The sequence below is a fragment of the Lissotriton helveticus genome, chromosome 7, assembly GCF_964261635.1.
Source record: "Lissotriton helveticus chromosome 7, aLisHel1.1, whole genome shotgun sequence".
In the NCBI taxonomy this organism is placed as follows: Eukaryota; Metazoa; Chordata; class Amphibia; order Caudata; family Salamandridae; genus Lissotriton; species Lissotriton helveticus.
In genome coordinates, this window is record NC_136068.1 from 11,362,671 (window position 1) to 11,378,975 (window position 16,305).

The 16,305-nt window shown below is 45.9% G+C and overlaps 1 long non-coding RNA gene across 1 annotated transcript in view; it reads right to left on the reverse strand.

The window, feature by feature from the left end:
• Window positions 1-15,640, reverse strand: part of LOC144766572 (uncharacterized) — a 110,456-nt gene extending 94,816 nt beyond the window's left edge. Inside the window, exon 1 of the long non-coding RNA XR_013597842.1 lies at window positions 15,505-15,640. This is a non-coding gene — a long non-coding RNA (uncharacterized LOC144766572). The remainder of the gene's footprint in view (window positions 1-15,504) is intronic.
• Between the last annotated feature and the right edge of the window lie 665 nt (window positions 15,641-16,305).

The window sequence follows — 16,305 nt, forward strand, 5'->3', positions numbered from 1 at the left end:
TGGCCGACCCGATGGGTGGTAAGTGACCAATTGTTGCAGATGGACTTGATTGATGGAGTCAAGAAACTTCAGCTGATCCCCAGCTTCTTGATTATCCACATGGATGCTGAGATCACGAGAAGGATAAAATGAGAATAGCAAAGTGCCTGCGGGATGATCACATCATCCAGGGCTTTGAGAAACGCGCCAGCTGCACCAGAGGGCCTGCAAATCAGGACTCCCCTAAGGTATATTGCGGGGAGACGCTGATATAAAAATCCAGTGCTTCAGATTCCGCCAGTTCCCCTAACTCATTCCATTGGCAATTCCAATGTTCTCTTAACACCACTACAACTCCACCACCACGCCCCGATCTCCGATCAGCCCTGATTATTTTAAAGTCGTCCGGGATGGCCATCTTAATGACCGGACGGTTGAGGTGTGCACATAATCCCAGACGCTTGCCTAAAACTGCATTGACTACATTCCCTCCCATGTTCCGGCGCCACATCCCATCTGCCATTCCCTGTGCATTTAGTGAGGTCTAAAATTAAAATCTCCTCTCTACTATACATTAGTGGAGGACACCTACTGTGTGGCTGGCGATGGATGCTTCAGGGACGTGGACGGGCTTGCCTTAGACACGCCCACTGCGCGCGTCCACACAGCGATTTTTTTTTGTAGCATTCCCCTCTTGACGACTAGAACACGCACAAACTCAGGATGACCTCTCTAGTCATCAGAACCAGGAAAACTATCTTCAGCCCAGGCGGGGCTAGCTAGCTCACTCCCCAGGAAACCCAGAGCACAACAAACTCAAATTCAACAGCTTTAAACAAATTCAACTGGCAATATTAAAAATAGCAAATGGGGCAGTGTAATGCACTGATGTACCAGCAGTAACAATCACCTGGCTCAAAGATTAAAAGAGGTAAGAAAGGATAAGACCAAATAAACAGTTAAAAAACAAATGTTACTTAAACGAAGTAGTTAATGAAACAGAGGTCAACCACCAAAGGCTTTCGAAACAGTTTAAATTGCACAATAATTACTTTCAGATTACTTTTTAGTTACTTTTGGATTACTTTGAGTATTGGGGTGGTGTACCTAGATACCATACCTTAAGATCTCACAATATAAGGTAAGCCTTTTCACACATTTGCAGTTTGGTTCTCTTTTCTCCATAGAAACATCAGTTCAACACATTTTTAGGCCCATTAAGAAATCGCTATTTGAGAATCGCCACTAGGGATGTATGTACAAAATCGCAACTTTTTAGAGATTTCTTAGTATTCCTTAACTGCGATTAGCAAATTGCGAATCGCAATTAAGGAATACTTTCCCATTCATTCCTAAGGGGCAGGAGGCCCATAGGAATGAATGGGAAGTTATTCTCAATTTGCGATTCGCAATTTGAGAATCGCAAATTGAGGATAATTTCAAGGGTGCAGGAGTGTCTTGCACCTCTGAAATCAGCATGGGTGCACATGTGGCGCACATACATGCCCCTAAGGGCATGTATGTGGCTCACATTGCACTTTGAAAAATGCAAAAAAGTGAATTTTTTAATTCGCAAATTACCACCAACTTGAAGTTGGTGGTAATTTGCGATTCCCTAAGGCCAATATGCATTTTTTTTAAACTTCATACATTGCATTTAAGGAATCGCAAAATTTGCGATTCCTTAAATGCAATCACAACATAAGGAATCGCAAATTTGGTGATTCCTTATTTTGCACGCAGATTTCTTTGATACATGTCATTTTGCAATAATGCGTTCCCAAACGCCCAAATTCTGCGAATGTCAGCGTTTGCAAACCCATTAGTGCTTGATACATACGGCCCATAATCTCTTAACATCGGTTCCTATGGGTGCAAAGTCTGAGCAGTTTTTCGGATAAATACACAAATTACGAGTGGTGCACTCAAGTTGCACCACCAGCGGCACTGGGGCGGCCAGGTGCAGAGTGCAGAGGCCCAATGTTAGCCAGTGGGGCTAAGCAGGCCTTCGATGAGGGACTGCTGACGTGCAGGCCACTCGGTTGTGGGAGCAAGGCTCCTGGGGTTAAGGTCAGCACTGCGGGGACCAACGACCATCACAGGAGCTGCACCACCAGTTGCCAAAAGGACGTCAGGGACATGCTTTTCAATAGAAACTATTGGTTTTGCGAAGTTGCTGCAGGCTCGGGCAGGGAGACTTCCTGATTTCCACCATCGGCTGAAGAGGTAAGTTGGGATCTTGGGGGATGCCTGGATGCCGTCGTTTGGGCCACCCAAGGCCATGGGCCATCGGGGACAGGGGTGTCTTCTGCGGTCGGGTTTTCCTACCAGTTCCCTTCGCAGTCAGGGGGACCCTTCAGGTTGAGGCTGCAAGCATCATCTTGAGGCTTGCAGGACATTGGAAATCATCCGATCCCAGGTCAGGATCGCTGGGGAAACCTCCTTGTGCTGTTGGGCCACTCAAACTCGGGCTGTGGGCGTTGGGTGGAGAATCACATTGTCGCCAAAATGCGGACTCATTGGGTGAGTTTTTGCTTGAGCAAATCCGGTGCTCACGGGAGACAGAGTCTGTAAGAGGGTTGTAGGGCAGGTCCTCCAAGCTCTGAGGGTCACTGGCTGCTGGACTCGCTGGGGTTCTAACTTCAGGCCGGTCAGAGACGGGACTGGCCGATAGGGCTGGGGCCAAAGCAGTTGATGTCCTCTTCTTCTTCTTGGGTCAGCACAGCTCTTTAGTCCTTCTTCTTTCTTTCTCGAATCTCAGGAGGCAAGGTTCCCCCAAAAAGCTACATTTAGCGGTGTTTAAAGTGGCGTGCAGGTCGGGTCCCTTCCTTGGGGTGGGTACACCCACTGTTATGCAAATCTCACTAGGAGGGGCATGAGCCTAATTATCTGAGTCCCCCCATCATCAAGATGGTGGGAACTGAGATGTGTTCTTCACCTCGCCTACCCCACCTGAGGGGGGGTGGGGTTAGCAAAGATGGGTACACCTCTCTTCCTAGCTTGGTTTTTCTGCCAATTCTCCTGCCCAAAGTGGGGTCCAGAACCAGTGGAAGCCAGTTGCAGGAAGCAGCAAAAGGACAGGGACAGCTTCCAAAGGTTGCGGACCTTTGAAACTACCCCTTTCAGGGACCCATCCCATCCTGGGGGAGGAAGCATGACACCTCTGCCCAGGATGTGCACTGTTTCTGGACCCAGAGAGCGGAGGCTCTCTATCCAGGGATCCAGAAACCTGTCCGGTGGTGGCAAATGGTGGGCAACCATTCAGGAATCACACCAGGGCGGGTCAATTTTTAGGGGGCATCTCTAAGATGCCCACTGAGTGCATTTTATATTACATCCAAGGCTGGTATCAGTGTGGGTTTAATTTGCTGAGACGTTTGCTACCACACTTCCCAGCTTTTAGTAAAGACATTATGGAGCTGTGGAGTTTGTAATGACCAACTCCAAGACCATATACTCTGTATGGCTTTACTACGCTTGCAGGGGCAGATTTACAAGAACAGGCGCATCCCTGCATATTAGCAGGGATGCGCAAGTTAAATTGCAAAACATAAAGAAACCCTTGTGCCACCATGGATTCGCCGTGGCGCACCGTGGTGCAAGGATAGAACGATGTGTGACATATCTTTTTGGCGTACGGGGAACGCATTGCTAGAGTTGGGCTGCAAGTACGATGCAACTCCAGCAATGTTTAGGAATGCCTATTCCTAACATGCTGCGTCACTCCTTACGCCTGCTTCAAGCAGGTGCAAGATTTTGACGCAGTGGCGTCGTAAAAGTGACTAAGTGAAATCTTGTAGATTTCACTGCGTCACTTTTATGACCCTTTCCTGCCTGGGTAAACCAACCTTGCATACATTATACCTAGGCAGGTATAATGTAGCACAGGGCTTTACAACGTGATGTATCTCCCTTTATGAGTCCCGTTGTAAATATGTTGCAACGCGGCACATTGTTTACGTCAGAAGTGATGCAAGACCGGCGTAAACTTGTTGCAAAGGGCTTGTAAATCTGCCTGCAATGTCTAAGAACGGGCTGAGGCACTTTAGGGGTATAATGCTCAAGCCACTGTACCCTGACCTTAGGGCTAGTGCACCCTGCTATAGGGGTGGCTTACCTAGGCCTCAGGTAGTCGGTTGCAGGCATGTCGCACAGGGATGTGTAATGAATATGAGGTTGTCACTTGCACACTATGAAGTACAAATCGATAGTCATGAATGCAAATAAATTGTTAAAAATAGAATCAGACTCAAGCGTGCTACACGATGTAAGATGGCTGCCAATCCCTCATGTAACATGAGCGTGTGTGATGATTCAAGACAATAGTCACGAATGAACCATGTGCACAACTGTAGGAAAATTGTGTCCACTGTGCCAACTTATTAGCAAATGTAAACGATAATGCATGCAATATATGACAGAAACAAACATCTCATGTCGAGATCATCATAGGTTTTCATTGGATTGTCAATAAAACGAAAAATTGAACATCATTAACCCGTTGCATGCTCGTGACAGAACAACTCTGTCACGAGCCACGGGCTCGTTTTGCTAGCGACGGAGTGGTCCCGTCACGCCACAGCCGCAGATCCGCCAACGCTGCATCAATTCCGCGCCTGTGCGCCTGAATTGATGAGCGGGCGGGCCATGACGGAACCACTCCGTCACTAGCACAGCGCGCCCGTGGCTCGTGACGGAGTGGTTCCATCACGAGCCTGGTGGCGCCGCCCGACCCCCCCCACCCCACCAGCGCCACGGTGGAATTACTGCCGCGGCCAAGGGGTTAAATAGATGCTAGTACAGTTATCATTACTTCATGATAATCAATGCGTGAAAACACTTTTCACAAACATAGCATTATGCCAATTTGAACACAAAGATTGGCGATTGATGACATTCGGCCCAATGCATTGAGGGACTATAGGCCAGATGTAGGTAGCCCTACACCGGTCGGTAACGGCCGAAATTTCAGAATTTCTGCTGTTACTGACCGGTATTAGGCATTTGAATTGTAGGGGCCTAATTCAAGGTTTCAGTAATTTACCGAATCGGTAATTTAAGGAATCGGTAGATTACCGAATTCGTAAATACAGATTAGGTAAATTACCGAATCCTTAATGTAGGGAGCCCTCAAGTGAGTGCATTTGTCATTTAAGGATTTGTTATTTACCACCAACTCCAAGTTGGTTTTAAATACCGAATACCTTTAAAAAAACAATTATTTTCTTTTTTTGAAAGTGCCATGTGGCAGACATGAATACCCTTAGTGTGCTACACGTGCACCCATGCACTATTCAGGGGTGCAACAGGGTGTCAATGTGACACCCTGCCACCCTTGTAAATGGTCCCCTTATTACCGATTCGGTAAATACCGAATCGATATTTACCGATTCGGTATTTATTGAATCGGTAATTCCCATTCATTCCTATGGGCCTCCAGGCCTATTGGAATGAAGGGGAATTACCGATTCAGTAAATACCGAATCGGTAATACCGAATTTTACCGATTCAGTCAAATGTACCAAATCTTTATCTACATCCCATTTACCGATTCTGAAATACCGAATCAGTAAAATTCGGTATTTTAGAATCGGTAAATGGGAATTACCTACATCTGGTCCTTAGTGTCCCTTCCTCAGGGGTCACTGCAAGTGAAAAGTGAATAATAATCACAATTAAAAAATGACAATACGGGCTTATCTACACAACTATTATGCATAAACATTATACAAAGCCATCAGTTCCCGCGGCAGCCTAATTACCAGAATGAATGCACGAACACCCTGTGCACAGATGTGAATCTGAAACAGAGCAAAATAATGTGCGGAAAGTGGTGGAATTACAGTTGAGTGACAGGAATGAGTGACATAAACAGCAAACCTGGACGCCCCACGAAGTGAGCCGACACCCTTAAAGAAAACGTGCGCGCGAACGTAACATGAAGAATGCCTTGATAAGAGCTGACACTTACTACAGCTAGAACCAATGCCAGTATCTTGCAAAATGCCCATGCACGACGGAACCCTAAAACAGGGAGTGAGACGTGAGCCAATAGAAACAGAGACAGAGTGGACCGAGTGTGTGTGATGAACAAAAACATGAAAATGCCTAATGCACAAAGCAGGGTAGTAAACTGCCAGTGTCTTGTGATATGACGATTAGCTGAGAATTCCTGAAACAAGGAGTTGGACTTTAAAGACCAGACACAGTGACCAAAAATACCGGGTGAAAATTAAAATCGAACAGAGGCTGACACCGTCTACCCGAGGCACAATCATGGAGTCCAGCTGAAGACCTCACCTAAAATAACAAACATGGGGATAGAGGCGCATTCAAAAAAGCTAAACATAAAAAAATTAAAAAGGCAACAAAGTCCTGGGACTGACCTGAATGTACGCTGAACGTGCTTGAACGCTCCGATCACGGGTACGGGTAACACAATGATTGGAATAGCGTGTATGTATGTACGTGGGTTCAGTTTTGCAAGCATACAGAAGGTCAGGTGAAAAGCGATGGATCGCAATGAAACTCCAGATACAGCTGCGAAACAGCGCAACCAGACACGTAGACAAAAGGGATGTGTATCATGTAAACTGTTTACTTTTCTCTGAACCAAAACAAGCAGCCTGCCATGGCAGTGTGTGAGTGTTAAGGTACAGGGCCTCTAAGGGTGGCACTTAAGGTGCTTCAGCATTTAGAGGCTTTCCCCGGACACAGCGCCCTTGGTACCCATGGTACCTTCACAAGGGACTTACCTGTGGCCACAGAAGTGTCAATTGTGGGTACAAAGCTGCAGTCTTCAGAAAGAACACAGGTCCAGGGAACACAATTTGCAGGGACACATGGCACATCAAGTCAGGTTGCATCAGATGTCAAGCAAAAAGTGGGTGGGTAACTATGCAAAAAGGGGCACTTTCCTACACAACTCCCCGCCACCCAGTGAAAGAGGACGAGAGTAACCTTTCCCAATAAATTCTTCATTGTCTAAGTGGGAAAACCTGGAAAGGCCATCTGTATTGGCACAGGAAGTCCTAGGTCTATGTTCCACTGTAAAGTCCAGTCCCTGTAGTGGTATGGACCACCATAAATGTTTTATGTTTTCTCCTTTCATCTTCATTAGCCATCAGAGAGGTCTGTGGTGAGTTTGGACTAGGAAGTAAGTACCAAACAGGTATGGTCTCAGCTTCTTCAGTGACCAAACCACAGCAAAGGCCTCCTTCTCCATGCCACTCCAACGCTGCTCCCTGGGGAGTAGCCTTCTGCTTATGAAAGCAACAGGTTGGTCTTGTCCATCTTCATTTGTCTGGGATAGGACCGGTCCTATCCCCGGTTTGGATGCATCATGCTGCACTATGAACTGCTTGGAGTAATCTTAAGCTTTGAGAATAGGTGCTGAGCACATTGCCTCTTTTAGGGTGACAACAATCTTTTGAGGGCCAACTGTCCAGTTCACTTTCTTTTGCATCTTGTTGGAGGTGGGTTCTGTGAGGGGAGTCAGAATGGCCCTATATCCCTTCCCAAATCCCTATAGTCCTAGTCAAGCCACGGAATGCCCTGACTTGGGTCTGGGTTGTTGGAGCTTCCTAATCCATAATTGTCTGGATTTTGGGTTGAAGAGATTGGACCAACAGGGTGGCCCAAGTACAGAATAGTTCCCTGCCCTATCTGGCACTTAGATGCCTTGATATTTAGGCCTGCAGCTTGCAGGGCCTGTAAAACCGTTCCCAGGTAGACCAGGTGATCCTGCCAAGAAGAACTAAACACAGCAATATCGTCGAGATAAGCTGCACTAAAGCCTTCCTGCCCAGCAAGAACATGATTCACCAAACTTTGGAAGGTGGCAGGGGCATTCTTTAGACAAAAGGGCATCACAGTAAACTGGAAGTGCCCATCAAGTGTGGAGAATGCTGTCTTTTCTTTTGCTCCAGGGGCCATGCCAATCTGCCAGTATCCTGTTGGTCAGAGAGGGGGCTGTAGGAGAGGGGTCAGGGAGAAGTTCACTCCTCTGTTTTCTGATCCTCATCAGTGACCATCAGAATGGTTACATCAGCCATGTCAGAATAGAGTTTGAGGCTGTTCGCATGTATCACCCATTTGGGGGACCTGATAGTGGCCAGGTTTACAAAGTAAGTGACCTCAATCTTTTTCTCTATGATAGGGTAAGAGCCACTCATTTGTCCCAGAGGGCCCTTGGTGCCACTGGCTCCAAACCCCACACCTGTTGCCCTGGATGGAATTCTACCAGTGCAGATTGTTGGTCATACCACAGCTTTTGGAGATCCTATCTGCCCTCAAGGTGTTTGGATGCTTAATGCATATACTTTGCCATTCTGGATCGAAGGGCTAGTACATAGTCCAACACATCCTGCTTTGGTACATGATGGGGTCTCTCCCACCCTTCCTTCACAAATGAGAGTGGTGCCCTTGCAGGGTGGCCAACCGGAAGTTGAAAGGGTGAGAACCCTACTCCCTTTTGAGCCACATCTCGTTTGGCAAAAACCAGGCAAGGAAACAGAACATCCCATTTTCTTTTTCATTTTTCAGGGAGTCCCATTATCATGCCTGTGTTAAACCTTTTAACAAGGCCATTGGTCTGTGAGTGGTAAAGTGTTGTGAACTTTTAGATCACTCTACACTCATCCCGCATGTGTTTTAAGTATGCAGACATGCAGTTGGTACCTCATTTTATACTACCCCCTTAGGAAACCCTAACCTGGTGAAGCCACCAATGAGGGCCTTGGCTACCACATGGGCTCTGGTAGTTCTAAGGGGAATGGCTTAAGGATACCTAGCAGCATGATCCACTACTACTAGTATAAATGTGTTTCCGGAGTCTGTGAGAGGTACAAGTGGACCCACTATATACACTCCTACCCTCTCAAAGGTTACCCCAGCCACTTGTAGTGGAATTAGGGGGGCCTTTGGGTATCTTCCTGTCTTGCCACTGGCTTGACAGGTGGGACAGGAGCTTACAAAGTCCTTCACTTGTTGGGACATCCGGGGCCAATAAAAGTGGGTGACCAATCTTTCCCAAGTTTTGGTTTGGCTCAGATGCCCAGCTAGGGGGACTTCATGTGCTAAAGTGAGTAGGAACTCCCTGTACAACTGAGGTACTATCTCTGCTCTTGTGCAGCAGCTTGCTGCCTCAGGTCTTCAAAAGTGGGGCAGACTTGCTGCCCAAGGCACAGCTGTTCCTTAGAGGGTCCCCTGGTCCCAAGAGCTCTACCTCATAAGGTTCAAGCTCCATGGCTCAGTTCCAGCTGGGGCTGACAAGTACTCTCCCTGAGGAGAGGGGTCCTGATCTTTTGGCTGTGTGGAAACTGTTTCACCAGTCTTCATGCCTTTCCTCTTGGGAGGTAGGCCATCATCTTAGTCTTCGATCCTCCTTTTTCACCCTCTACTTGGAACTGTGCTCTTGTCTTAACACACGCTATCTCCGGGATTTGCAGCATGGCAACATGTGTCTTTCTTTCTACCTCAGCCGATGATGAGGTCTCAAGATCATTTCAAAGCAGGCAGCCAGTCTAATATCACCATAGCCATGACATGGTTAGTGGTGACTAAGTGTGGGCCAAAAATCTGTTCCGCTCGCGGAATTTGTGGATTTTTGGCAATTTCACGATCCGCGAATCTCGCGAAATTGCCGAAAAATCCGCAAATCCGCTCACGAGCGGATTTTTATTTTGGCCCACAGGAAGCACTTACAGTTAAGGCTGGTGCTCGAGTTGAAGCTAACTTTGTAACCATTTTAGAATGGCGCCGGCAAGCTGCCAGAGTTGAAGTTGCCTACTTGCAAGTTGCAACTATTCTCTGACCCTGTCCTGACCCTAAACAGCCGGGTGCCCAAGGCAGAGTCAGAGAATAGTTTGCAACTTGTAAGTAAGCAACTTCAACTCTGGCAGCTTGCAGGCGCCATTCTGAAATGGTCACAAAGTTAGCTTCAACTTCGGCACCTGCCTTAACTCTGTAAGTGCTTCCTGTGGGCCAAAAATTAAACATCAACAGGAAGCACTTAGAGATATAAATAAAGCAGGTGCCGAGTTGAAGCTCAAATTCAGTAATGTTTTAATCAGCCCAAAACATTAGTGAGCACGGTCGAGGTTGGGCAAGTGTGCTTTAACCACATATCTGCCGTCGAAAATTAGCTGTAATACTGGAGGGAGGTCTTTGAATCCATGAGTTTCTCTAGCGCAATCCCCGTGTAGTTCCTGTCACCAGGAGGCTGCTTTCTCCTCACCTGCTGCCCTGCTCGCTGTCTGACCCTTTATTCACAAGAGGCATGTTGACACACATAGAAGCCTCGCCTGTTTGGCCTCGCACCACACACTAGCATTATCAAACGTCTTCCCACCCTTTCCCAACTATGATGGACAGCTCACTCAAGGGACCTCGGCGCCTTTTGGCGCGGTGGCAAAGTTACAGGCACACATGGTCAGTGGAGACAAATCTTCTGGCCCTTTACGCAGCTGCAGTGTAGGAAAAGCACTATACCTTTACCCAACGAGGTAGCACTTACTGATTAGACAGTAGAAAGTACTCCAGTTGAGTTCGAGGTATTGCACAAAACGGTGGCATCTTCGTGGATAACTATGCAGGGCAGGATTCATTCTGGCACGAGGCTCCTGTCACAAAAATTAAACCTCAACAGGAAGGACTTACAGATATAAATAAAGCAGGTGCCCGAGTTGAAGCTCAAATTCAGTAACATTTTAATCAGCCCAAAACATTAGTGAGCACGGTCGAGGCTGGGCAAGTGTGCTTTAACCCCATATCTGCCGTCGAAAATTAGCTGTAATACTCGAGGGAGGTCTTTGATTCCATGAGTTTCTCGAGCGCAATCCCCGTGTAGTTCCTGTGATCAGGAGGCTGCTTTCTCCTCACCTGCTGCCCTGCTCGCTCTCTGACCCTTTATACACAAGAGGCATGTTAACAGCCATAGATGCCCTGCCCATTTGGCACCACACACGAGCGGTATCAAACATCGTCCCGCCCTTTCCCAACTATGATGGACAGCTCACTCAAGGGACCTCGGCGCCTTTAGGCGCGGTGGCAAAGTTACAGGCACACATGGTCAGTGGAGACAAATCTTCTGGCCCTTTACGCAGCTGCAGTGTACGAAAAGCACTATACATTTACCCAACGAGGTAGCACTTACTGATTAGCCAGTAGAAAGTGCTCCAGTTGATTAGGGGGCAACTCGCAAAAAAATCTGCGAGTTCGCCGGAAAATTCGCTGAATTTTTTTGCAATTTCAAGGACCGCAGATCCTCAAAATTCACCCATACTTAGTGGTGACACTGTCATCATTGGTAAAGGGGTAGTTTTGTTCCAGTTAGGCATTGCTCTAGGGAAACCAGCATGTCTCTCACCATAGTGACACTAGCACCAGTGTCCCTCAGGTCTTCTATCTTAGTCCCATTCACTAAGGGGTACTGTAGGTATTTCTTTAAATTAGGGGGCCAGACAACCAAAGTGGCTAACCTTCCCTCCCCCTCAGAGACTAAAACAGCCTCAGTGTGAACCCTGATTTGCTCTGGGCATAATATTGATCCCATCTGGAGAGTTTCCATACCAGTAGAAACAGATGGGAGACTAGGAGCTTGTTTTTGGGACAGGCAGCATCTCCAGTTTGGTGTCTCTTCTTGCTACAGTGGAAACACCTGGCCTTTGCAGGACCAAACTATTTCCCCTTGTACCCATAAGTGGGCCCTCGCCAGGATTTTGGGGGCCTTTAGTAGACTCTTTTGTTTTATCTTTGGGTTTGTCCCCCTCTTTCCCCTGAGGAGGCTTTATGACCCATTTCTTATGGTGACCCCCAGTGGTTGTCTTGGTTACTCTTGTCTTCACCCAGTGGTCTGCCTTCTTTAAAGTAAGGGGTAAGGTCGAGCTCCTCAGCCATATTCCCTGGATTGCTCATTATATTTCTAAAATCGGGTTCATTTTGGAAGACCTACACTCACAGTTCCAGATACTTTCCACCTAACTTCAGTGACTTTTACTTATTCTGAAACATGCTACAGGGACTTAACAAAAGGCCCTTACAAGACTTTTAGAAATTTGGAAAAAATAGTAAGTTCAAAAAACGAGTTGTACATAATACAATTTTTGGATTCTTATCATGCGATCAGAGGTTGACTAAGCTCGTCCAATAGATAAAAGGATTTACATCCCACCACTGATCCACTAATATAGTAAGCCGGCTCTCTGTATACTATACCAAATTAAGGTATGGTGTCCAGAGAGTCCATAGAGGTATAGCAGAGGCTAAATTAGGTAAGTAAAAACAGCTCTCTTTGTGGTAGTGTGGACAAGTAGTTAGGCTGGTCCAGAGGGCGTGTTAAGCAGTTATTGTATTCACTCAATCAAGGACATATTACCACACATTCAGAGACGGAATCCAGACCAATTAGGTAAGTATAAAAAAGTTATACTTATGTTTTATTTTAGAACCAAGCAGGACTTAGCACAGGTAAGTAGAATATACGCTCAAATGCAAGACTGTCCAAGGAAATGCAGTCGTGGTTGAAGTTGCAATTGTTTACTGGTTTGTATATGGTTTGTATATGCTTTGGAATCAGTTTAAATTGCACATTGTTTTTCTTCAGAATACTTTTAATTACTTTTATATTACTTTGAGCACTGGGGTGGTGTGCCTAGATACAACACATTAGGACCTCACAATACGAGGTAAGACTTTTTACACATTTGCAGTTTAGTTCTTTTTTCTCCAAAGAAACATCAGTTCAACACAGAACATTCTAGGAAAACTAACACGATGCAAGAGCAGGAATTAGAATGGCAAAGTAAGGAGAAATAAAATGTGTGCTGTAAGATAAAAACACCTTTAAAGAGTGTTTACGTGCAGGAAGGTGTCCCTTCCTGCACATAAACAATAATTAAATAATGACAATTTGCTACTTCTACGTGTGCTGCTGAATGCAGCCCACATAGAAGTAACAGATAGCCATTACGGAATGTGTATTTACAGGACGGGACAACATGTACATAAACAATCATTCCTTTCAATGCAGGCACCCTTGCACCTAGTGCTGTTTATTCCATAACTCTTAACGGAGGTTAAGGCCCACAGTTTACATTTTCTTTAGTTTTTATTGTTGGTGGCAGGTAAACGGAAACAATACAACACACACTTTTATTTTTATTAATTAGTACAACAACCGAATTTGGCAGCCAAGGTTTTGTAATGGCTGGAAATATTTATTTCTTGTTCCACCCGCTTTATTTGCCTGACGAATGAACAACTATTACATTAAGATTCACTTCCTGCTATGTATCCCCAACCTAGAGGAAGGGCTGTTTTTTCAGGGTTTCCGACCTAGGAGGGTGAGGGTCTTCAGGGAGTGAGTCCAAAGGGTGGTCTCTGAGGGTTTCTTACCTATGAGGGTGAGGGTCTTCAGGGAGTGAGTCCAAAGGGTGGTCTCTGAGGGTTTCTTACCTATGAGGGTGAGTGTCTTCAGGGAGTGAGTCCAAAGGTTGCTCTTCCGCAGGGCTCTGATGTAATTCATCCTTATAAAGAAAACAATCCTGCCCAGGGGGTCTGGCACGATCCTCTGTATCTGGAGGTGCAGTCTTTATTCCTGGGGGGCTCTGTCCATGTCCGTCTGGCTGCTGCGACCCCTGCACTGCCAGACCCTCCTGCTGGACTGCGATCTCTGCTGCCCCCTTTGCCACCATGAGCTTCGGAGCGCTTTGCTGGTCCTGAGAGGGCCCTGTCCTGGTTGCAGGGGTCCGGCTCCTCACTGCCTCTCTGTGCCCTCCTCAGCCCCCGGTGCCCTGCTGCTCTGGGAGAGGTATACATTATCCTTTGTTTATGTCACCAATGATGTCATTAACTTGTCATGCCTGATGTTTGTGAGTTCATAAGCAGTCAGAGCTGGCTTTAGGGCAGAGTGACTGGTGCTGACGCACTGGGCGCTGACTTGGGGAGGGGGGCTGACCTGGGGGGTGGTAGGAGGGGCTTCTGTCTTTAGCAATAACTTACAATTTAAAAACACCGGCAGCAGAATTCTTTGTGCGTCCAATTTCAGGCAGCATTAAAAATGTCCAGATAATTCTTGTGATTAATGTTCCTGCTAGGGATAGAGATCAGAGATTTGTCTAGGGGCACGTTTGTCATGCCATAAATTAGCACAGAGGGTTAATATCCTTGCTGCAAAGAACACATACAGTGCAAATCGCGGACCTATATTTTATGTGGAGAGCTGCGTGGATTACTGCTTTTGTCACAGAGATCCTTATCTTACCGCAGTGTATAAGATACGACCCTAATAAAGACCAGTGACTGTTATGAACTGTCATCAAAGAGCTGCATGCAAACTGCATAAAATAGGTTAGGACATTCTGTGTTTTTGCCCCAGTCTTTCATCATCTATTTCTGTAGTTGTTGAAATGTGTTTGTTTAGTTAGATATACATTATTTTTTAGTAAAGTCACCCTATGGCGCCTTGATTCCCTTGGGCTAAGTTGCGCGGTATAAGTTTCCCCTCACTCACTCACTCACTCTCCCTTTGCTGGTGATTTAAAATATGAGAGATGCCCAGTGGTAGTGAGGAAGTCCGAGGAGGTGGTCATGGGGGCATCTCGTAAAATGATTTTCGCACCAAGTGTCACCAGTTCTAAAGCCAGCCCTGTAAGCAGTGCATGGTGGTGGAGCAAGTTCTAGTTAGCTCCATAAATTAAACATTTGTTTTCATGCTATTTCAACACCTAACCATAACATCACTGTAACTTTTAGTTTTTCAGTGAATTTCAATGTTTCTTTTAAACATAAGAAAAGATCTTATTACCATAATTAACTATAATCTCACCTTATCCTTTGGTTTTTCCATGAATTTCTTGGGCTTTTGATCATATTCTGCCAACTCTCCGCTGAGCACGGTTTTTGCTGTGCACCGGCGAGTACTGGTTGCAGGGTTCCCGGACAGTCCCTGCATCTAAACCTGGGTGGACCCATTGCTCCGCATAGCTTTTGGCAGCCATCATTCCCCTGCTGCAAACGGCCTTTGGCTGTGTGCAGTAGGAGGTTAATTAAGGGGCATGGCTGTGATCAATCCCCCTGTGAGAGTCCAACTTAGTACATGGTGCTCTCATTTTTAAGTGTACCCTTGTAATGAGGTTCGTGTTACTTTATTATTAGTATGTTCTTTATGTTTATCATTGTGTCACTTGGAACTTTCAATAAGGTTCCAGGCTGCTCGTGTATGTGTCGTTGCAGGGAGTGTATCTTCAAACCTGTACAAGTTTGAAGATGCATCCCTCGTGGTGTTGTTCTCCCGTTGGTCCACCTGCTGATCTTACTTCATTCAGCGGTTGGATCTTCAGGCGAACGGCAGCACTCCAGTGTAATGCTGTATTTGGATGAATAAACTTATTCCCTGGAAACATTACCTCGTCAGGAGTTATTCTTCTCTTCAACGGGGATTTCGTATGTTACATTTTGGCGACGAGGATTAATCTAATTGTCAGCATTTCACCATCCTCATTAAAGTATAAGGATTTTACTTACCAGAGGAACCATTGTGCCTGCACTGATTCGTGATCTATCGAAAAAGCATCATTTTGATCCCTCGGCGATACCTTTATGACAAAGAATCTTCACATTATTGATTTCTAAGCGTTTTTGAGGCACTCTGCTTAAAATTCACGGAGATTGTGAACGAGGCTTGGAATGCATGACGTCATAGCGCAACGTCAGAAAGAGGCCATTTTATTGGTGTTTAGCCTGGCGTAAAGCTCAAAGGGAGGAATGTGCTCATGTTTACTTCTGCCTAATTAACTGTGAAGCGCGAAGGGAGGAATGTGCTACAGTTTATTTTTGCAGCTTGTCTGCGCAAGCATTTAACGGCAGCGTGATAAGCCAGAGAATTACCGGCAACAAGTTACATGGTGTGTTTTAATCCACATTGATTTTCACATTAACCTCTCACTTCATGGTATGCACTTTGGATTATTTTATTTAAAAAAAAGGAGAGAATTAACAAAGAGAACTTTTACTCATTTGGGGCATAAATACATTTGAATAAATCTTTACTAAAGACAGAAAGACAATTTGGGAAACACACCCATTAATTGGATTATGGCTAACAATCAGCATATTGTTCAATTTAATCATTTCTTGCCCACAAATGGTAAGCCTACTGAACCTTGGAAACGTGGTTTCGCAGCTTTGAGAATCATTTGATTGCGATAGATGCAGAGGAGTATTCTGCAAAGAGAAAATTGGCCTTACTTTACAGTCACTTAGGACGTGCTGACAGGGAAATTTATGACAATTTACCAGTGATATTACCTCCACCAGGTTCTGGAG